Source organism: Anopheles maculipalpis, chromosome 3RL (genome assembly GCF_943734695.1).
Source record: "Anopheles maculipalpis chromosome 3RL, idAnoMacuDA_375_x, whole genome shotgun sequence".
In the NCBI taxonomy this organism is placed as follows: domain Eukaryota; kingdom Metazoa; phylum Arthropoda; class Insecta; order Diptera; family Culicidae; genus Anopheles; species Anopheles maculipalpis.
The window spans coordinates 8417313-8440716 of NC_064872.1; the positions used below are offsets into that span (position 1 = coordinate 8417313).

Below are 23404 nucleotides of genomic sequence, written 5' to 3' on the forward strand. Positions count from 1 at the left end.
GCTCCAGCTGGTGGCGGTCATGAGGAACTCACGCAGGTAGATCGGTGTTTAGGAATGGATAATTCTAGCATTAAATTCTAGTTCTTATTTTATTTGAGTCATTATTAATTTTAAAATTTTAATTTCCATAGAGTTGACCAAATTTTACATTCTTCGTTTAGTTTAACATTTAAATTTAAAAGTCAAATATTCTCCAACCGTCATTTGCACCGATCCGCATGAGTGCTTGGTCGGTGAGGTGAACTCAAAAGTAGCTCAGTTTACGATCGGGGTGAACAGCAAACGCTTCGGGAATTTCCCTCCCCGAGTGGTGCATTTAAGGGTGGGGATAACCCTGCTCTCTGGCCTGTTCACACCCGCACGCACTGCCTCTCGCTCACGCGCAGGTGTTAGCGGGCTTCTTCTCCTGCACACCGAGCTCGTGGTGCACGTTCGTTGGCGTCGGTATTTCCCCCACCAGAAAATAAACGTAAATTTAAGGGTAGCAAAACCCGAACGACAACACCGGTGCGCCCGGTGCGTGTGAGCAGGACCGGAGTGCGGTTCCGGCGTAGTGTAGCGCGGTGTTGAAACGACCGGTGCGCACACAGTTTAGAGCGGGTGCACAATTTGGTTGTTTTGGTTGCCTTTGCCCCGACTGGTGTGCACTATGGAACCGGACAGGCGCGCTGGAATTTCCTGTGCATCTTGTAATGTACGACGAGCTGCTCGTACCTTTGGCAGTGCCTGGTGTTGGTTTATTTTTAACTCGACTATGCGTCTTCCGGGAGCATTTTAAGAGCTGATTTCTTTTTGATGAATTTTTGTCTCGTACGGAGGCGAGTTTCTATTTCAAATATTTTTCTTTCCAAAAGTTCCTAAAATTTTATTTTATTTCCTAAAGGACGGCCCGCATTGCTATGTTCCTATAATTCAGAATGCTTAAAATCATAAACCAACGCACAATTACAGCTGCCTGAATCGTGCAATGAAAAATCATAACCCAAAAAGCAATTCAAACTTCAAACAAAAACTAAAGCATCTCTCCTCTCGACACCCTTAATCCGGTGGTGCAGCTTGTGTCCCTCCGGGTTGCATTGCGCCAGTTGTGCCAGCTGGTAACATTGGTGTGTGCTTTACGCAGTGTGCAGAAGCACCCCGAAAGGACTTCTCCTTTTTTTCGCTTTTTCCCATCTCACCTTCTCCCCCAGTTTTCGGAGGTTTTTGGAAAAGTGATCGCTTGCGCTACCGTTGGCCGAAAAAGGATATGATATTCCTAGAAGCTGCAGTACAGTGCAGTCCTAGATTAATCTTCCCCTCTGCCCCCTTTTCGCTTGGCCTTTTTTTTCCCTCCGCCAACCTGGGACCAGTTCCATCTATCGGTATCGGCTGACAGGATTGCTCTTAATCTGATAGCAACCATCCATCGCGTTCGCGTTCGTACGAGAGGGACCCACACTACGAGCTCCCGGTTCCGTTTCATTTAACCTTTCAACTGGTACGTGACTACGGTCGGGAAACATTTCGAAACGCAGAGTGACGCATGTGCCCGAGAGTAGTTACGGAAGTAATAACACATCGAATACGCCTCGGTAGGTTTGCAATGACGAATGGCGTTGCTTAACGCTTTTGGGAGGATTAATTTTGTGAGCTTCCTGTGAAGATGGTTCGGTAAACATATATTTAGAACAATAATGTGAAATTTATGCTCTTTGTGTCGATATAGAATTAAAACTGCAATATTCAAAACGTGTTTTAATGGCTAAGAATTAATAATAGATGGAGCAAAAATGAGCGGGACTTAATTTGTATTTCTTTTTTCTAGTACGAAGTAAAGCAAATATAACAATTTGGCCAATTTATTTTCATACAAAAAATATTAATAACATAAAATAACGACACTATTCGAAACTTCTTATTTGTGGCTGAACGATCTACAAAGTAACGCCAGCCATTTAATGGCTGCTAGACTTGAGGATACCACGTTGGTTGGAAAAATGGTCCGGACGGGACGGGATCCGCTGTCCTATCGTGTCTGGCCCCTAAGACTGGCGCCTCTATCACCGGAACGATCGAATATCGAATTACTTACTCAAATAACCTCAAGGAACATCCTTCTGCTTTGAATATAATAAAGCAATGAGGCTGTTTCATCAACAAAAAAGAGAAATTTGCATAATTTCTACTGTGAATACTAAATGTATCTTTATGTTTACTATTTTTATTTACCAAAAACTCACCAACATTTACCAGAAAAAAAACAACATTAAAACACTTGAATTTCTAATTGGAATTTGCTGAGACTTACTTTTATCTTTCTAATTAATAAATTTATTTTGCCTTAATTATTCTCAAAATGTTCTCATCGTGGCTCTCGCGACTTGGAAAGATTGTAATTATATTTATTTATTACTAACCTAATCAAGCAACACGTAAATATCTTGTTGTACAATTTTTTACCTTCAATTTCTAACGCCATTCCTCCCATATTCAAGTCAATCTATCTCTTAATGGCTCAACGATAATAAGTTAAGATTGTTCACTATAAACTGACGTTATTTAAAAAGCTTCATATTGATTTCGACTTGCTACTCTCCTTTGTATATTGCTGTTTCACCTCTAATTACGCCATTTAGCTCGCTAATTTGTCATAGGAAAGAAGTTTATAATAATAAACCATGAGTCATATAAGCAATATTTAGAATCTGTCTAGATTTTCAGTTCTTGTTGTTATTTTTCAACATAAAATACGGAAGAGAAATAAAATGGGAAGAGAATTAAATTTATTTTTAGTTGTTTAACTCATCTACCTGTTCTTTCTAGCCCGGAGAGAGATTGATCAAGATTGTTTACAATGATCAGAAATTAAGTTAAGCATTCTCTTTTTCTTCTCTTTTTATTTTGTACCGAATGCCTATGAAATATTTTAAAACACAGAATTGTACTTTTGATTCAATAAGAACCGCTTAGCTGTGTGGCTTTCAAAAGTTATGTAGTTAAAAATCTTTTTAAATGATGAGCTTTTATTTTTGAAAACCATTTTGTATTTCTACTTAATACTCTTCTATACTCAGTTATACCATTCTTCTCTCTCTCTTCTACTTGCTGCAACCAACCATTTTCCCTCAAATACCACCCTATCAGAAAAACACACCTTTTATCCGAAATTCATCACCATCCACCGTTTGATTCTGGTTGCTGATCCGTACGGTACACCTTTCAAACAGGCCAGTCTGTACACATGCCCAATAAAGGTAGGCAAAATTAAAAAAGGAAAAACGCGCACATTGAACTCTATGTACCGCGACTGCTGGAAGTTATTTCCGCACCACGGTACCCTTGAACTTCCCGTTTTTCGAAACTCTAAATATCCAAAAGCAAAGCCCGGAACACGGAACGGGAATCCGACACCGGCATCTCGGACAACCCCTAGGAAGCACCGGCGTTAAAGTATGGAACAGTAAAAACACATGCACACGACGATCGAGGGATGGGCGATGGGCCATTAGGAGGCGATGGTTGATCGTGCGTTGATTAAGCGTATGGAACGCCGAAAGGACACTGCACTGCACAGGAAACAATACGGCGCACAGCGTTTGTGCAGGGGTCGTTTTCGAGCGACCGGCCGGGATGCACTTCTGGCGGCCCGATCTCGCATGCATCTGTCGAGATTTTATGCGCTTTCCCTTTAAAAACAATCCTTGTTGCGATCCGGTTATAACGATCCAGTCTCCCTGTTCTTTTTCGATTTTGGAAACTGTTTTCCAAACGGAGATTTACTTCGTTGTTCACCTTTCCTCATCAAACAGTGGCGTAGATCGAGGCGCTCTAGCCAGAGGGTTGCTTGCTAGCCATCTTCCGAAGCCAGATGATCCTTCTCGGTCAGTTGTTAAGGTGGTAGCTGTGCTGAGGCTGCATTCAGTTCTTAAAGACCCCTTACCGTCTGCCAGAACATTGCACCGTGACTCGGTACATTACCTTCTACTTGCCTAACCGATCGAATCAAGGATCCCCCTGTTGGTACCGCTCTCGGGGCGAATCAACCAGGAAGAAAGGAAGAAAAACCGCACCGTTTCATTCTTCTGTAACGATTTTTCCTTGCACATCCCCTTACATTGTCAACCACTTCGTAACGGTCAAAGATGCTTTTCTTGGCGAAAAAAAAAAGAAATATGTTGGCAAGATTTCGCTTTCCTAGAACCCCTAGCACACCCCTGCAAGCTGTGCCGGCTGTGCCTGGTGGTGCTGCTGATGCCAAGACGGTATTGTTCTCTAAGGTTCTCCTTTTGTGCTTGAATCGAATCGATCGAGCAGATGAACGTCCTTACAGCCGAAAAAGGGACACCAGGAAAAAAGTGAAGAAAAGTCCTGGTGATCCAGTGTCCTGGTGCAGAAACAAAAAAACATTGTTAAGGTCGTGTGGCATGGCAACGTTGGCAGCATGCCAATCACCTGCTTTCATTTTTTTTCTTTAGATGCCAGCACATTCCCGTTTTTTTTTTGCAAAACATAAAAGAACGGCGCAGAAGCAGCGACTACAGGGCTGCACCGGTGGAATCCAATCAGAAGAGGTGCGAACCAGTGCGCATGAGCAGCAACCATCGCCACCAACCAGCCTTGGGATTGGAATTTTTGGCGCCAACTTCCGTTTTGCCGCGTGTCGTTTCATTCAAATCACTTGTCTCATGGTGGTTGAACTGGGCAAATATTTGCATGTGAATTCGCACTTCCGGATGGTGGGCTTTGATATGCGGTACAGGAGGAACGTGTGTGTTGGGGTTGAATGCTGGAAGAAAGATAAGCGATGGGTGCTAATAATGCTTCGTGCTGGTTGAAGCTCGTGAGGTGATGATACACGGAATAGATTCAAACCGCCACCTGGCAGTTGTTCGAACGTCTATCGCTTCCGATCATTGTGATAAGTGTAAGTGGATGCATCTGCTTAGGGAATGGAGTTGAAGCAGTTGTTCTTTGACTATTCGCTCTTCTCAGACTTGTTTTTTTATCAGGTGGACCACATGTTCTATTACGAAACATTTCTTTCTATTAAGTATCTTTTTCTATTATTTACCTTCTAAGTATTTACCTATTTTACCTATTTAATTCACTCTTTATCTAACTTTACTATACTATACTTTACTATCTATTTACCTTACCTTCTAACTATTTCATTATTGTTAGAAACAGTTTTATTACAACGTAATTTTTAATACCATAGTTTATTTGTTATTTTTCTATAAGTTTTGTGGTATCGTGTTTCTCGTTGACTTATTCATAGTTTTATTTATTTGAAGATTCTGTTAATTAATTATTTTTTCTAATGATTTTCTACTTCAGTTTAACAAATTGAAATTTATAAAATGAACTTTTAATAGATTATGTTAATCTTCATTGATTTTTCGTTTTTATTGTGAGTTTTATGGATGAAATCGTGTACTTAAACTTACTACATTATATCTATTGCGCGACTTATAATTTTTTTCGATTATCTTATTTTCTGAAATAATTTTTCGTCTTATATCAGACGGGTCAAAATGACAGTATTGAATATCATTCATCATTTCTTCAACATCAAATAACAATTAACTTTTATTTTCATGTTGCATTGGTTTTCTAAAACATTTCCTCATAATTCAATCAATTTCTAAGAATTTTAAATGAAATTTTAAATATCAACTATGGATTTTCTGACTTGAAAAAACTATTCCGAATTCTAAATTATCCTTTCCATAAATCATAATGCAATGAAAGTTAAGTCCTTCTAAAAACCAACGACAGAATAAGGGGCAAACAGAACGATCTAACTAACCTTTCCCAACAGGAACTTGGTTTATCCCAAGACAAGAAAATAGCATACGAAAAAAAGCAAAACAAAAAACCGTTAGTTACGCGATCGAATCACCACGACCGAGAACGATCGAACTTCTCGGACGCGTGAATCGACGACCTTCGGAAAACGCCGATCAAATAAAGCGGCCCCAACATCAACGTAACATGCACACCTCTATACTACCTTACCGTATGTTGCGTATGCTTGTGGTTTATTTTCTGCACACCGCACTCCTCATCAACTCCTACCGAAGAACCTTAAAGCAAAGCAGATAGAACTCCGAATGTGATCAAAAGAACAAAACAGAAAAAAATCAGATTAAAACCACAAAACGAACGACCTTCCTCGTCGTCGTTTGCCCGAATCCGCAGAGATCAGCTGGCTCGTTTCAAAGTCATCGTTCTTAAAGGGAGGATACTTTTTTCACTTACTAATGAAAAAATGATCGAAGCATAGCTGCGAAGAGTTCGCTCATCACACACATACAAAGTTTTATTATCCCTTTTGCTCCCGATTTTTGATACGTACGCAGCGCGAAGAAACGAAATCGAAAGGTAAACAAAAAACCCATCACAGTCTTCAAGCTGAAAACGATGATGAAGCAAACAAACACACCACGAAAACGTTCGCTGCATATGCACTTTCAGTGCAGACACACGATTCGACAAGATCTCCCCGTTGCTTGAGGAGCGTGGATTGAGGTTAGTGCGAAAAAAAAAAGAACCGGTCGGAACGTAATTCTGTTTTACCCCCAAGGTTTGTTTTCGTCCGTTATAAGGTCGAGAATTTGAACCAGTTTCGACGTTTTGGGCGTTCGTCTTTTTTTTTTCTGGTATAGTCGATATTTCTCCCTCCTTTCGTTTAAATATCCTTTTTCCACCGTCCAGGATCGACTATTCAAACATTCAAACGCCTTGGAGCGTGCAGAAATGAGGGAAGAAAGTAAACCGTAAAAGGTGAACCGGGTGGAACCTGAAGAAGCCCGGTGCAGTGCAGCAGTTGCATCTGGTCGGATTTTTTGGCTGCCTATTTCTGTGTGCCTCTGTGTGTGTCAGGGGCATCGTACCGGATGACAGAATTGGTGCAGATTTGGTCCAGATTTGGTGAAGTAGGGTGGATGCTTCCTGTGCTTCCTTTCGAAGGTTTCCGGCTCACTTTAAGATTTCGGAAGAAGATTTTGGGATGCATCTGATATCAACTTTGGTCGAAGGGGATTTTTCGATCGTTAAAGGAAAGTGAAAAATGCGTTCAGATTATTTTTTTATGTTACGTTGCCTTTTAAAATCAATTCTTCAATGCTGAAGTTTTGTACCCGCTTCCGTAACCGTCATTTATGATGGTGGGTCTATAACTTTTAGAAATGTAGCTTTTTAGCATTGCTAACGGCTGTTTTACAGATTTCTTGACAAAATTTGCCCGTCGTCTTTATCACCTGTAGCTGGATGGTCAGTGCTCCGCATGGGATTTGATGCCTAGTCCTGCCATGTGATGTGATCCCAATTCTAGAGTCCAGAAAAACGAATAAAAAAGGTTTTGTCTCTGAGCCCAAGTGTCATTTTGAGACGATCATCAGCGAATATTGGTGTATTTTCCGATTTCTTTCCTTTAAATGTGTACATCAGGGTCCTAACTTAGTTTGCCTGTAGCTGAAGAGACGTCCCTGCCTACTAAGAAAAGCGTCGGATACTCGTTCTTGCCGTGTGAAATCCCTGGACCACACTAATTCTGAAATCTTAAGTCTACAGTCAACTGTCATTTTGAAAACATCGGTTAAAGAATTTCTGGAACTATTTTATGAATGTTTTACAGCAAAAAATCTAATCCTCTTCTCTATAATCGAAGGATTTCCGCTTTTCTTTCCCTTCAAATGTGCTCAGAGCATATGACACTATTCTTCCAGAAATCAGCACCAGAATCAATCCCTCTTTTCCGCATACATAAGTTGTTTGAATACACCTTTAATTGAAACCCATTTCCTCTTGCAGCATGCTTCCCAATCCCTCATCCGATTTAAATGGACAAGCATTAAAACGAAACACCTTCCAAAGTAAGAACATCGTGGCAAAATCATTTCCACCAGTTCTCGAACGGAACGAAATCCGTTCAATTTGTCAACGAAGCGAACGGCTCAACTAAAGCCAATGCCAAACGGTGGTACCCAAACCGTAACGAGAGAACGATGGCTGGGTGTGTGCATTATTTGCCTACGGAATGGAACATTTCATCAAGATTCCGTCGAGCTCGTGAAACACCGGTCATGGTGGGCGTCGTCCTCCGAGTCGCTTCACTCGAACGGACGTGCAAACATTTTAAATTGATGCATCCCGCACTAATAAACGTTGCAAACGCTTTTTCGCAGCTCGTTTGGTCGACGGTGGCGCGCCACAGTTGCACCGGGGAACGCTAATCGGGGCTAACCGGGACGCCCGGCTTAGGGTTCTGCGAGAATAGCGTTCTTCTAGCGTACCTGCAGGCGGTCCGGCAGGGAAGTCCCTATTATTTCTAATGATATGAAATATAAAAACCATATATTACCCAGAACCGATGAACCCTCCGCGTTCGACTCACACAGCAAAATCGGGGATCGCTCAATTGTTCTCGCGATGCAGCCGGCCTCGATGCCCTTGCCCTCCCTTTTCCCTTTGATGTCCCTCCTGAAGCTTGATCGCGCGCGTGGTCCTGCGGCATCCCGGGGCATGTGCTAAGGAGAAAAAGGAGACAAAAAATCGCCGGGATGCACAAACGACATGCCACCGGGTTCCGGCTGGCGAGAAACAGGTCGTCATTCTGATGCTTCGCCACACCGTTCTCGACAAGGGTTGGTTGATGCAAGCGATTCGGGACGTTGATGGAGGCTTTTTTTGCCCTGTGTCCTAGCGTCATTCACTTTATTCGGTTCGTCAATCTCCCGGTTCGTGCTCTGGTGCTTGCATGGAAGGGGTTTGCTGATGTTCACTGCGTGCGCTATGCACCTTCTAGTGTATGCGCACGGAAGCTGGTGGCCAGGTTTTTTTGTTTGTCGCTCTGCTTTACCGGTATGTTGTGCACTGCTCGTTAGTGTGCTTTGCTGGTGGAATAGGTGTCGTACGGAGGACGCGCCAGCAAATAAATTGGTTAACCCGGTGATATGGGATAAAACCATTCCTCGTATTCTATGCTAGCCCAATTTCCAACGGAGAGAAGCCGTGTTAGACGCGCCAGCAAATAAATTGGTTAACCCGGTGATATGGGATAAAACCATTCCTCGTATTCTATGCTAGCCCAATTTCCAACGGAGAGAAGCCGTGTTAGGGATGTGTTTCTTTTTTATAACTGCATTTTCGTTCCGCATTTTTGTTATATTAAATTAATTAATTTAATCAGGAATTTTATTTGATTTCGACGATCTTCAAAATTTGAAGAATCTAATTAAAGAATGTTTAAATGGTAAAGCTCTGGAAGTAATGCCGGCGAATAAGTCTAAAATCATCAAAGAGCTGAAAAGGTTTGAATTTAAACATGAATTGAATAAAAGGAATCATCAAACACAAAAAATACTCTGCAGAAAGACCAAGTATTTCCAATTTGGAGATTTCTATTACTTGTTCAATTTAAAAGATAGTTTAAAACGAGCCGTTTTGAAAGAGAAGTACAATAAAACATTTAATTCTTAACCAATTAATTGATTGTTTTTTTATTTTGATCGAAAAAAAATTAAAACAAAAATTTTATGAAAATATTTTAAAACATTTCTAAAGTATAAAAAATATTTGTATTCATATACGGAAAAGGTAAAAATAACAGTTGATTGTTTTTCGCATTAATTGCGCTTTTAAACAGATTTAAAATATTGGAAACGTTACTCAACGTATCTTGAATCAAATGAAATGAAATGAAATGAAAGCACTGAAAAAAAATGAAGTCAATACAAATCAATACAAGAAGAACTAAAAATAAAATTGTAAACAAACATTAAATTATGAATTGAATAAAACCAATATACAATAAGCTATGAAATAAATATAAAATAAAGAAGTACTCTGACAACATTAATACATAAAATTGAACATAACACCACATTACAATATTGAACATATTTATTTAATAAAGAACCAGGACTAAACCGAAGAAGAAACTATAACATATTTAAGTTGAAGAATATTTTCGGATCTATTTTAAAATCGCTTAACGTACTCTTCCCATCATTAGGCTGATACCCTTGAGCATGTTCGATAATTACATCTCCATCCACGCATAATGTTTCTGCTTGTTGTTGTACTCTATCATTTCCAAATAGTTTCGCCCTGTTAAGCTACTCTGGATCACATTCGAACAGCTTTGCTGCCAGCTTCATCTCTAGCTCCCTCAAAAAAACAACGCCACATCCATCCCGTGACCTCGCCGTTACGTGAGAACGTAAATAAATGATACTTTCTGACATCGTTTTGGTTATGATCGATCAAACAAGCGAACCCCAACACCCTAGCGAAAAATATACCGACAAAATCATCGTCATCCGAAAATGATGATCGTCATCATCCATCAGCGGAATACGGGCGCTGCCGCAGCAAACCAACTGTTGGCAAAACATCGGAGCAAAGACTCGCGGCGACTGGGCAAAGGTAGGGAACGGTGCAGGCGGGAAGCGGTACGGTATGGAACACAAAACCTAACCAACGGACGCAAGGGCTAAAGGTAGGGACCAAAAGGCAGCGAACAAGCGAACAAGCAGGAGTAGGAAGAAACGTGGAAAGCAAATCACATCTGTCGCGTGCCGATGCTGCTGCTGCTGTGCTCGTCAAGAGGGGATCGTCCGTGATCTTTCTTCCTTCCGTGATGAATAGAATGGCAAGAAGAGAGGATGAAGAGTAAAGAGGGATAATGTTTTTTTTTTCGAGTTTCAAGTTCTATGCTGCTGCGTTTGATTCCGTGGTACGTGGTTTCATGGCACCGAGGCAATCGGTGCACCGGGTGCACATGCATTTTCTGCTTTTGGGTGATCGCTGTAGTCGCGATGACGGCCGCAATTCTAATGTGGCTAGTCGTCGTTTTCCCCCGCGAGATGAGGTGAGCAGTAATGGCGTTATGGATGTGCGACACTTGAGCGTATTTAAAAAAGCATCCGAACATTTAAGCCGGTGTGGAACGATGCGCCTGAGCAGGCCCCCAGAACTAGCATTGGCAGTGATTGAGTGAAAAAGCGTGAGCGATGTGAAACAAGATTCGGTGTAATTGGAGCCTCTGTCTTCAGGTTTGTTTAGAAGATTTGGCTGACTCTGCGTCCTGGAATGGGTGTCAACGTCAAGTTCAAGACTTGACATGATCTCACGCACACGGGATGGTCCTTCTGATGTTGTGGCGCCCGCTTTCGAGTTTCCGTTCCCGCGGATGTGTCTGTTTGGTAGGACGGTGAAAAATAAACTGACCTACGACTGTCAAGATCATTTCTCAAAACACACCCTCCGACATGAACGTCGAATGAAGCTGGTACGTCAAAATGCGCCTCATCGCCGAAACGGGAAAGTCCCCCGAAATGTTGGAAAATCTACCCAAAAAACATCACCCGAGTGAGACTGCCGAAACTGCCAGCAAACCATCTGGAGAAACTGGGATTTTGGCTTTTGCTGGAAGAACCATCCGTGTTTTCCCCGTGTGGCTGTAAATATACAATTTGACCCTAGGCCCACCACGGGGCAAGAAATGAGAGAGAGAGGAAACGAGAAGCGATCTTTCATCACCTCCCGGCGTCTTTGACGACGATGTATCAAGGCGCCTGTGTACGTCCTTGCAGTGCTAGCGCAAACGTAAACAGATTTTAATTACATCCCAGCAGAGAAATCGTAAAGGTAATTGGATGGAAAGCAGAGTTTGCTGTTTATGCAAAATGGACAAGAAGATAAGGATTGCTTAAGATTCGTCCGCAACATATGTGTTCTGCAGGGGCCTGTTTTCTTGGGAAATATTTATTTTAATTATAAGCAACCGGCATTACAGTTTATTCGGATGCGAAGAATTGGCTTTGAATTGTTGAGAAAATAGATAGCTTTCGTAGCTTTTAGAATCCTATTTTATCGGCAAACAAACGCAGAAGTTCCAGATGTTGAGGTATATGACTGCCCGCTGTTAACTTTTATATGCCGTATGCCAGCTTTAGGACATTATTTTATTTTCTTAAAAAGCAATATTAGAATTTTAAAAATTCTTCTTCTTCTTCATCGCTAAACGACCTACGAGGCCATGTTGACCATTAAATGGCTTACTATACTTGCTATTAAATACCACGTAGTAGTTGAATAGTCAACCGAAGACTGACGCCTCTGTCGTTTCTCTACTGGACCGCTCTGGATATTCTTCAGACTATACTGAAGCCAGCATATAAGTGTAATTCATTCTAGAATAGAATAGAAGTTATATTTCGTACTATTCCTAATTTAAAATCAAACACCTTGCAGGGTAGCCTACTGCTGTAACAATGTCACCCTTTGTCAGTCCACATTCATCAATATAATCGATACGTACAAGTGTCCGCCAGGCTTAACATCTGTTCAAACACATCTAATCGCTTTATTCGTTGACAAATGATCAAGCTGCGAAATTGCGTTGAGAAATCAATCTTGTTTCTGTTCTCTTCAGCGCAGTACTCGAGGTTCAACACTGTTGAACTATTTATCATTTAAGAAGAAAGTGGAACTGTAGGATTGTCTTGCAAACATCTCTGGCGAAATCTTTCTGCGATCGATTCAAAGGACAATAATAAATAATGGTTCGTATGTTGAGTTGGAAAAGGGGGAAATGCTAGAACAACAAACGATCTCCTGGATTTCTTGAAGAATTTCTAGGTAACAACAGCAAGGGAATTCGATTTCATCGTTTTGGGTGAGAATCTCCCAACAACGAATCGAATTTGGCAATTCAAAAGGCTCAACCACTATCGAATCCTGCATTTTACCAGCTCAACTCCGTCTGATTAAAAGTTCCCACGATCGATAGTTTCGAAGCTTTTTTTTTTTTGTTGGGAAGTTCCACCGGGAAAAGGAAATTTTGGTCCTGTATTAGTACGACACCCCTCTAAATCGAAGGGAGGAATAGAGATAGAGAGAAAGCACTGAAGAGTCTCCCTCTTTCAGCAGATTGAACCTAACGTACCACTCGGACCATTGTCTTCCCCCTTATTTTTGATGTCCCGTATGGACATTCCTGGCGTCTCACGCATAGCAGGGACTAGAATCGCTGCCTGGGAACCACCGGGAAGAACCCATACCCATCATCAGGAGGCTCTCCCGAGCATCGGCAGCATCCCATCACCAGCATCTGCGAATCCATCTCCCCCTGGCTTTTGGCTCTGGTGAGCAGTCGTCCGATTGCACCTTTTTTTTCGCACCCTCCACCAAAAGACCATGGCGGCATGGAATTCGAAGGTCCCACGCATACGCATTTCCCAAACACAAGAACGATGCGCTTAATTGCATCGCAATCTAAGGTTTCGGTGCGAAAACTGCAGCACTCTATCGACATCTGGTCGCCAGAATGTCTCTCCGTCGAGCCTTGCATCTACGGCGATTGCATGCAGCGTCAGCGGGAAACCCGCTCCAATACAGCATACCGGTGAGTCCTTCGGTCTCGTCTACGGAAAATACTGATTTTTTAATTTAAATCACAACTAACCGTTTTTTTTCTCGATTTCTCTTTTCCCCAGTTCCCAGTTAAAGCATCTTGACCGAAGGACTTTTCTCGCTTCTTGCATGGCATGGCATTCTTCGTTTGCTGGCGCATAATTAACATTTATTGACAACATAAACATGTAAATGTAAATTGACCCCTGTTTGGGCTGGTTGCGGAGGCGCCTACCGGCCAAAGGTAAACAACATTAACAACACAACCGACCCGGCTTTATCATTAGGGGCGTTCGGCATACTTCTAACAGCCGGAATGCGATTTATGGCACCCGGTATGGAATCCTTTTGCTTCCCCAGACAGCTGGCGAACAGCAGAACTTTCCGCACGTTTTCTCCCAAAACAGCAAGGTATGCAAATCGTGCCAAGAAAGGAAGTAAACTCCGCACTCCGAAGCCGAACAAAAACCAACACAGGAAGATAATTGCTTAATATTCTTACCTTCTGTTTTATGGCTCCGGCCCGACAAAGAGGAAGGACTTTCCCTAGACGTTATGGTGCCCAGCCGGGCACGAGGATAAGCAGCCGTGCGATCCCGTTCGAGCAGGAAAGGTACTGCACGTACGCAGCCTAAAAATCGTCTCCGTCTAGCGCCATACCATCGGCTATCGGGAACGTTCAATTCATGAATTAGCTGGAAAAACACAGCACGAAGGAATTTCCCCCGCAACCGAAGAAGCTGCTTTGCTTTTGTTGGTTCGTTGGAAAGTTTTATATGTGGAAAAACACGATTAATTTCGGTACCGTTTTTGGCCTCAGGTTTCGCTGGAAATAAAATGCGTCCTTCGAGGAGGTGAAATTCCCAAAACTTTCTGTCCCGGCCCGGCAGTGGTGGGTGAAAATTTATGCGGGGAAAAAACTGGCCAGAGCTACGAGGATGGCGGATGGGAATTTTCTTGGGAGGTTCCCCGATTTCGCAGATGTTCGTATCAGCTGGATCGGCGTGTTTGTACGTGCAATGAGTTTATAATTATTCCACTCGATTGCCGGTGGAAGATCCTTGCGAGCCGTACGAAGCATATTGATGTTTGTTGGTAATGAGATTCAGCTTCAGATCGTGGGATAGTGGGCATAAAGCTAATTTTGATCCTGTTTGGAGATACGTCCTATAAAGACGATTTTTGGTGGGAATACCGATCCGTTGGGACGTTCTTGTAAAGAAGACACAGGCGTAGAAACATCTTGAAGTGATTGAGGATCGCAGGGCGAAAGAGATGAACTGTTCTAGGAGGAGTGTTTTTGATTTTGTAGCGTGTGAAAATTTGAGTTGCAATATTTCCCAAGAACTGGCATGGGTCTCCAAAGTCGTTGTAAAACATTCGTTCACATGGCTAGTAGAAGTCGAATTGGAAAAAAATTGCAACAAACTACAATTGATCATGCCTTGGATGATATTTATGGCTTTAGATTTGAAATTTAATGCAAGTTTTGTTTCGAATTCATGAGAGTATAGACGTACAAAAATCATCAATTCCATCTGACAAGCTGGGAGAAGATAGGTAGCTTTAAACATGCATCAATATTAATGTTAGAAAAAGTTTCTGTGATCCAAACATAATATTTTACGCGAAAGGTATCCTTTGTCCAGAGATTCCACGAAGATGAGCTTATTCCCTCATTTTTTTTAACATCAATCCATGGCTTATCGAACAAGTGGACAGACATTCATTCCAGATTTTGTTCTTCTCCTAGACATTTCCTCAAAAAACATTCCACCGCCCGATCGACCCACTTTTCCATGCAACTAACGAAAAGCCGACTCACAATCTCCGTGCGAAACTTAATCTTCCCGCACTCACTGAAAAACCTGTAACAAATGATCGGAATGGTGTGCGGAAAATTGGCACAACTTGTAGCCAAAGGTAACGACTCCTCCGCAAAAATAGCTCCCGTATTTTTCGGTCACGGCGGTGCGCGGGACTGTGGGAGACAGAAAAGTTAGAAATTTCATTACTGGTGAGCATCGATGCGCAGCACCGGGTACCGATCGGCACCGATTGATTGGATTCGATGAGGTGATATTTCTTTTCGGCCAGTGTAACCTCGTTTGTCATTCGGTAAAACCTCAAACGATATCGTTGGCCGGGGCCGAAAGCTGCTGGAACGCATCGATAGTAAGAATCGAGACGTCGAAGAATGGGAAAGGGAAAATATTTGACATTATTAGGATATTTGCCGAAGCACTGAGTCTACCGTACCGTGCTGATAATGCCTGCCCTAAGCGATCCGGGAGAAGATTCGGAGGTAGTTTTTCGGGTGCGGCTTTTTAGGCTTTGAAGATTTTGCGTAGGCGAACGAAGGGCACGCAAGGGAACGATTATGCCTAGTGCCTAGTGCCTAGCAAACACACTGGAATGCACCGAGTCGGTCTGTCTGTGCATTACATCACGCTCCGGCATCGACGTGATCGAAGGCTTTCGAAGATCTTCACAACACTTTCACAACAGCATCGAAAGAAAGCCGAAAAAAGAAGGTTCAAAAGTTGTCTTTCGGCAGATGAACGTAACAAGTGACACAAACCAAAGTGATCGGTATCAAAGATCGGTGCCGACTTGGTAAAGTGTCGCAAAAAAAAAACAAGTAAAACAGAAATTTGCCACAGATCCTTTCGGCTTTTGGGTTAAGGAACGATGCTTGCCTTGTTCTTCCGGAACACAATGGCTTTGAGGTTTTTGTCTTTTTGCCGATTGCGACAAAAGGATCGGATCGAACGGGCTCGGTTGCGCCATTTCATTCGGGGGCAAATCGGAAGCATAAAATTGGCCACAAAGGTAATGTTACGCCGGATTTTGGCAGTTTCACTCTAATCGTTAGCTAATAGACGGTTTTGTTGTTGGAAAAATCCAGGTTTATTCTGGTGTCTTCAATATCTTCTGGTGTCTTGAATATGTTCTTGGATATTTATAGTTTTTATGGCAAAGTTGAACTATATTTATAGAAAAAAGTTTGCAAAACCATGTATTCTTGTATTGAGAAAAATAAATCTTTTTAACCGAATCAATATTTTGTACTGAATTTTAACTTAACATTTTTCATGCGTGTTCTTCATCTAGACTAGCTTTTAAATACTGAGCGAATTGAGCCTTCAACCACACGCCCTAAGAACTCCTAATCTTTATATCATCTGCGGTTGCTGTGTCGGTTTCTTTTTTATCGGATCTTCGGAACATGATCGATTTGTTCTACGCTTTGGAACACAAAACCATACATCTTGTCAGAAAAAAAAAACACATCCAATCGAATTCCTAATCCGGTAGAGATCAGTTTCCCCTTTGGTGGTCTTCAAAATTCTAACCTTTTCATCACGTTCCGTTGTATAAATAATCTAAACAGGATTATTTGGCGACGGTTTACACAGCTTCCGCTCAACGCAACGTGATGTAGCTGCGGTAGAGGAAGGCTAGTTTCTTAGTTTCCGCATCCTTTTTGGCTAGGCATCATCTGGTGACAGGATGTCTGCCGGCCGGAAAGCCGGCGTAGGCTAGTCTGCATGGCGCAGAACCGATCGCTACAAACCGGCCCCTTAATTGACACCTTTCGAGGCGCCCTCGGCACAGCTGGTGGTACAAACGAGCGATTGTTACTTCGTTGTTGTTGTTTCAAGCACTTTTGGGCTGTTGTCTTTTGGCTCTTTTCTTACGCCTCTACCAAGGGATCAAGGTTCAAGGTGCTGTGCATTGCAGGAGGTAAAAGATAAATGCAAAACTGGCCATCCTGCACACGGGTACGAACGAAACGAAGGTGAAGAGAAAATGTTTGATGGAAAGGACACGGAACTAAGGATTAGACTGTGTCGCGATAAGTCTTATAAGAACAGATAGCGGTTCCTATCAACACGGAGTCCATTCTCGGGAGCTAATAGGATTTTAAGAAAAGCCCACCCACAAACATGCTAGAATAAAAAGTAACGCCAGCTAGCGGAACACGTAGGAACTATTTTGTGTCTTCGTGTGAGGCATCGTCCAATGTACAATTTTTCTTCCAATGTCAAGATCGGGCACGAGTTATGAAACAGGACGCCCACTTGCCTGCCCACCGGAAGTGCAAAGCCTAGGGACGAAAGTGGTCAAATTTCTCTAGTGCCGCCTTCATGTCTGGCACGATCCACTAAGTGTTCTAGCGTTTGTCCGGCCAGAAAAGAAAGTTGAAAACAAGTTTGTTGTTTTTTCGCCTTCAATTCAGTCACGCTTGCTGATATTCTGGGTCTTCCATTTCGGTGATAAAAATTTGAGAACATTCCCCGAGTGCTGGTGACTTTCTTCAGGAAGGAATGTAAAATCTTCAGCTGGTGTGGTGCTTCAGATTTTTACGAGCACATGTCAGCATTGTTTCTCAATTCCTCGACCACGATCCGGTACATCTGTTTGTCTATGGCAACATGAATCATGTGCCGTTCGTTGGTTTCGAACGATAGTGCAGCGCTGTATTGCATGTTTCTTATGGGTTAGACCGATGGGCAAGCTCAACTTTTACGATCTGTCAACGCTGGAGTGTTTCTGGTGATCGACAATATGCAAAGATGCGGAAGTCTTTATACTAAATCTTCCCTAATACCAAGGTGCTAAGCTGTTACAGCCATAAAAAGGAGTTCTGAGCAAGATTTGTGGCGTGAATAGAGATTTGTTTTCTGTAAAAAGATTGCTACTTTGCTACCTTGAACTTGTCCTCTGGAGATGGATTGAGAAGTGTTCGTTATTAAAGAATAATAATGTCCTGCATTTACTAAGAGTGAAATCTTCGAATTGAAGGTTTATCGCTACGCATGAAAGATGTCTCGCAGTTAGTGAGGCAAGCGTCGTAAAAATCGATCACGCGCACTCGTCCTATTAAGATCGTGTGAAGATACTCCGAAATCACCTCTACCCAACAAATAAGAGCACACCATCATTCTCCTAGGTTAAAAATAATGTCCCAACGGAGGTGAAAGATCTCTCCCACAGGCGAGATCACCGCCTAAGACCAAAAAAGACCAAAACGCCCCAAGTTCGCCCTCGGTCCGGACACCAACATACTGCATGGACTATATTTAAATGTCGATAAAACGTACCCGAAAAACAAACCCTGGGGCTAGTGCCGTGTGATTTTTTTTTTGAGCATCGGATAGGGCTAGACCAGGTGGATCGGTCACGTCGCTAAACGGTCGTTTTGTCGAATGAAGGCCGCCCGCTCACATACACACACACAGGGGTCCACGCCGTTTTATTTCGTCTAAATGCTAATGATCGTGGAACGCCAAGTTTTCGGCATGGAGGAGGCCAAACTCGGAAGAGCTGTCCCCGGTCCGGCCACTAATAAGTCACCTTTGAGTAACACATTAAAGCTAATTTATCGGGCCAAACAATGGGATTGAGACTGGGAAATGGCGGGTGCGTGGACTCGCCGATTGCCGATTGCGATGAATGATCAGCGGGTGGCTTGTGTGTGTGTGTGGTGAGTATGAGAACCACCATGAGGCCAACACCAACATTGGGTTATGGGATTGACAATCATTTGCTTTAAAACGACACCTCTACACCTGCTCGGTGTTCCGATCGTGCGTGATCTCTTTCGACACCTTTCCATCTCCGGATGTCTCCGAATGTCTGTGGGTCATTGAGCATTCATTCGAGGGTGGCATTTGGGATGGTTTTTTTATGGAGCAGGCGCGCTCTTTATTTGCACTTTTTGTGTGGCAGACATAGCAGCAAGTTATCACAGGACGTGTAAATTATTCCTACGCAACTTGAAAATCTGAAGGAGGCTCTTAAAGGTAAAGCTCGTAGGGGTTAATCGTGGTGATATCTTCGTTTTGTGATGATGGAGTTGTTTTATTGCTAAGGAGATCTTCTTCTCTTGCGTTATGGTTTATACGTTAGAATTCCAAGGAAATCCAAATGCGAATGCCATTTTGAACGCCAAAGTACACAAAAAGGTGGCGATATATCCGGGACACGTGTTCTGGAAAGGTTCCCGGCGCGTTATTTATACTATTTGGACAGATCGGTAACTAGATGTGTTGCTGCCTGCTGTCTGATCGTTTTGCTATCCGTTTCGTCTATCCCACAAAACAAAACTATCGGACTGATCGATCGAGAGTTTATAGACGGTTTTGCACCTTGATGAATTAAAGGTGTTCGGCAGGTAACACCCACCCTCGGCAAAACGGTTAATTTTCGGTGTTTTCCGTTTTGCTCAAACTGTCCGAACCCAAAAACTCATCACCTGCTTGGCGGCCTTTTGTGTGTCTTATTGGATACTGGGACTCGCCCCGTAAATTTTTTGGAAAACCTTGGATCGGGTTAATGGCGTTAGGCATCGGCTGGAACTACCAAAACGGCAAAGAAAGGAACCGCTGTCGGGTCCACAAATTTACGATCATTGCCGTGTACAATTCGACACACACGGGCACTTTTTGAACGACAATGTATGGGTTGTTACCAAGTCACTTGACCGCAACAAGTTGCATGATTTCTGTATTTTTGGGAAACAATTTCGCCGGAAAGGTGTTCTTCGGGGTGTCCTTCTCGAAACACCCTGTGGCGCTTGCGACTGTTGTTGGTAAGTTTGCATCATGGCAGGTTTCGCAAAAGGACACAAAAACGTCAAACGAGACAAAGGTTATCTTTATGAGTAACGCCTTTCCATTACCCAACTTCATGAACCATTCCAATTCATGACTCTCTCCCTCTGAAATGCATTTTTATACTGAGGTAAAAGGAATGATGTGAAGACGTCCTCCTTTCCAAGCTGTTGGGACTCGTAACTGTTAAAATGTCTTGTCAAGAAAAATTCCTAACGGCTGGCAAAACAAATCGTTAGACTTTATTTTTCCAAGCTACAGTTGGGTGTGTCACGTGTCCTCTTCGAGTCCAAGGCGCTTGGACAGTTATGTCCCCCTGTGATGTCCAGCAAAGGTTGTCTAGAAGGTCCCGGGGCAAGATTATGCAAATAAACCTGTCCCTGTTATGTCAGGCGAACTTCAAACTGAAAATCTTTAGATGTCCTGCGCCAGTGCTACGGTGGTCGTCTTAGGGTTGTTTGTGGCTGGGCTGGGAAAAGGTTTGACGATTGGTCCGATCGGCTTACGAGAATCATCCAGAGCAAATCGTGTAATGTTTTGACCGGGGAAGAAACTGGTTTTGGTTTTTTCCTGATGTTTCTGTCCCAAAGTGGAAAAGTCCAGGGAAATGTTCTATAAAATGTCGTTACTATTTACACAAACTTGGGCCTTTTTATCGGCCATTTATTTATCCCTCTTGCAGTGCTTCATGGGCCGCTGCTTGTTGGACAATTCATCATCAAGAGTTCTAGCGAGCAAAACTAGGGGTTCATCAAGGGAAAGTACCTAAAATAACCGTTTTTCTCTAAAACCGTCCAGTCAGGTGCGAAAAAATTGCTTCCCAACGTTCACCCCTTTGGGGGAAAATACTTGCCAGGACATCCCAGAACGAAACGTCATCAATTGTGCTGACAGCTAGAACACTTGAAGGTACATAAATCTTGCCTCTACTCATCATTGCGACGCGAATCGGGTTGATGGCTTTCACTTTCACTAGCGGGTCCATCGGGCCTCAACCGGCGCAAGGGAGCGACACGAATCATATCAAATTCCTACAGAGTTAGGCCCATCAAAGCCGAAGAAGAAGCAGCCCTGGCAAAAGAATTGCGCATTGCGCATTGTAAAACGGCTTACATCGGCTCAATTATCGACGGAGATGGGATTTGCCAATTTCCGAAAAAAATAACCTTACCAAGAACCCCTCGCAACTTCAACTCTACGGGATTGTTGTTGGGTGCGTTTTTCTAGCAATTGGAACCATTACGATCGATGTTCTCGATCCGTGAATTCTTTCAATTTCTGCAAGGATACAGCAAAAAGGGGTTGGAATTGTCTGGTTGATTTATCTACACCCGGCTGATGCCACTCGCGACTGATACGCGTTTGAGGAGAGCAAAAAAAAGGTCTAGGAATTTCGCTTTTCGACGACTGGCACCTGCAATTTTTTTGTGTGTTTATTCCCTAAGTTAATGTACTTCTGTAGTCTTCTGGTTTTTTTTCCTCCTGTTACCTGTCCCGTAAGCGTAACTCGCAACGCAACTTTTTGGTGTAGAAACCCTTTTTTGCAGCCTTCTATTGACGCTGCCATCGCTGCTAGACGAGCCTGATTCCAAATCCAAAACTGCTGCAGCAATTGTTTGGCACCACCGTATGGGGTCCCTTGTTTTGCTGAATTGTGCAGGTTTCTATTGAAAGCCCGGTGCTTGGTTCCCTCCTGGTCTGGGCTTTATCTACGGTTTTCCGACCAGTAAACTACTGTGGAAATTCTACAATTTGCACACACCGTCCTATTCACGGCGAACAACAACAGGTATCATAGGGGTTAGTTCTCTGTAGTTAGTTGTTTTTTTCATTCTTCTTCCGAACCTCATATGCTCAGGTTTCCTTGTCCTTGCATATACAATTGGCCACATTCCGATGTGAGTCAAGTCCTTGGTCTGCGCGCCTGCAGGACTCAGCGTGTGCCCGCGCACTTATTGTCGTCTCTTCTCGGCCATCTTTCAACCAGCTTTTCGTCAGCCACTCGAGATGACGGCGTGAGTGCGCTTGCCGGTTTTGTAGAGTGCCACACGGGGGCCACACCACACACGGTAAGGCCTAATGTGAGCTAGGCAAGCAAAAGGGATAGAGCAGGTGGTAAAGCACTCATAACGATTCCACATGCAGCCGGTCGGTCGGATCGTTGGATGGTCCAATCATTTCGGAATGGAAGTGCAAGTGGTTTTTGCCCTTGGCTTTGGTTCTGCCAACTGCCTTCCAAGAGGTCTAATTTACCGAGATCCGGGTGTTGATGGTGATCAGAACGTTATCCGTGTACTGTATGGGTTTCAGTGGCTCAACTCTAGAGGTTTGAAAGGGTTCGGGTTTTGCACAACGAATATTTTGACTGCAGGATGCTCCAGGATGTCCAGAGTAAAGATACGAGATGAGTCTTCATTCCAGGTGTTCGTTCTTGTTTATATTCATGTCAAATTGGAATAATAGTTTAATTGGAATTGTGTTCAAAGTCTAGTTTCGACACTTCTTTTTGTTGCAGCAGCTTCTTTTAAATCTTCATTATAAAGCAAAAATAGAGAATTTCAAAGTGTTTGGGTGTCATCTTCATGCATGCTTTTTTTGTCTCCGAAATTTTAATATTTAAACTTGGAAGACTTATAACAAACTTTCTGAAGAAAAAAATTAGGGACGCAAGAAAGAATCGCTTTCAAGGCGCGATATGATCGTCTGCTCAGTGTTTAAATCTTATAGTTTTTTTTTAATCTTTCGCTTTTTTAAATCAAAGTCGTGGAATTCGGCAGTTGAGAAGGGTTTGAACCCTTCACTCTCCCTACCGATGTTCGGTGTGGTTTGTTACCGATGCGATTTCAAAACTTGTCAACAAAAGCGCTTTGTGTTTGATTTCCACCAAAATCCACGGTTTTCTCTCGATTTGGTACGCTTTTTAGATGGCAAAAAAAAAAAATCAAAAAAGAAAAGTCGTTTCGTCGTTTTTTTTTTTCGAGAGGCATTTGCACGAACATAACACCGAACAACTGGATTGAAACACGTGCATTATCCACGAAGGGTCCTCTGCTTGATGATGCTTAAAAAAGAAGCGTTAGAAACGATTCGATCAGGTACATTTTCGTGATCCTTCCATCGCTATGCTGCCGATCTGCTGCCGAGTGCTAACAATAAGACCAAAACCGAAAGCACAAAACAATAAAACTGACCCACGGACTTTGCACAAACAAAGGGTGTCAGAAGAAGCTTATTGTTGCAACTGTCACACGAAATACTTATGGTCTTATGGTATGTGTTCTTTTGCCTTTTTTTTGCAAAACAGGTTGCCAAGAAGTCTGCCAAGTGAGCTGGTGTATCCGAACTGGCATGACTGGTGGATATTTTTGGCTACATAAATCGAA

At 42.8% G+C, this 23404-nt stretch overlaps 1 protein-coding gene across 1 annotated transcript in view; it reads right to left on the minus strand.

The window, feature by feature from the left end:
- Positions 1-23404, minus strand: part of LOC126565072 (beta-1,4-galactosyltransferase 2) — a 183869-nt gene that overhangs the window by 41956 nt on the left and 118509 nt on the right. The window lies entirely within an intron of this gene.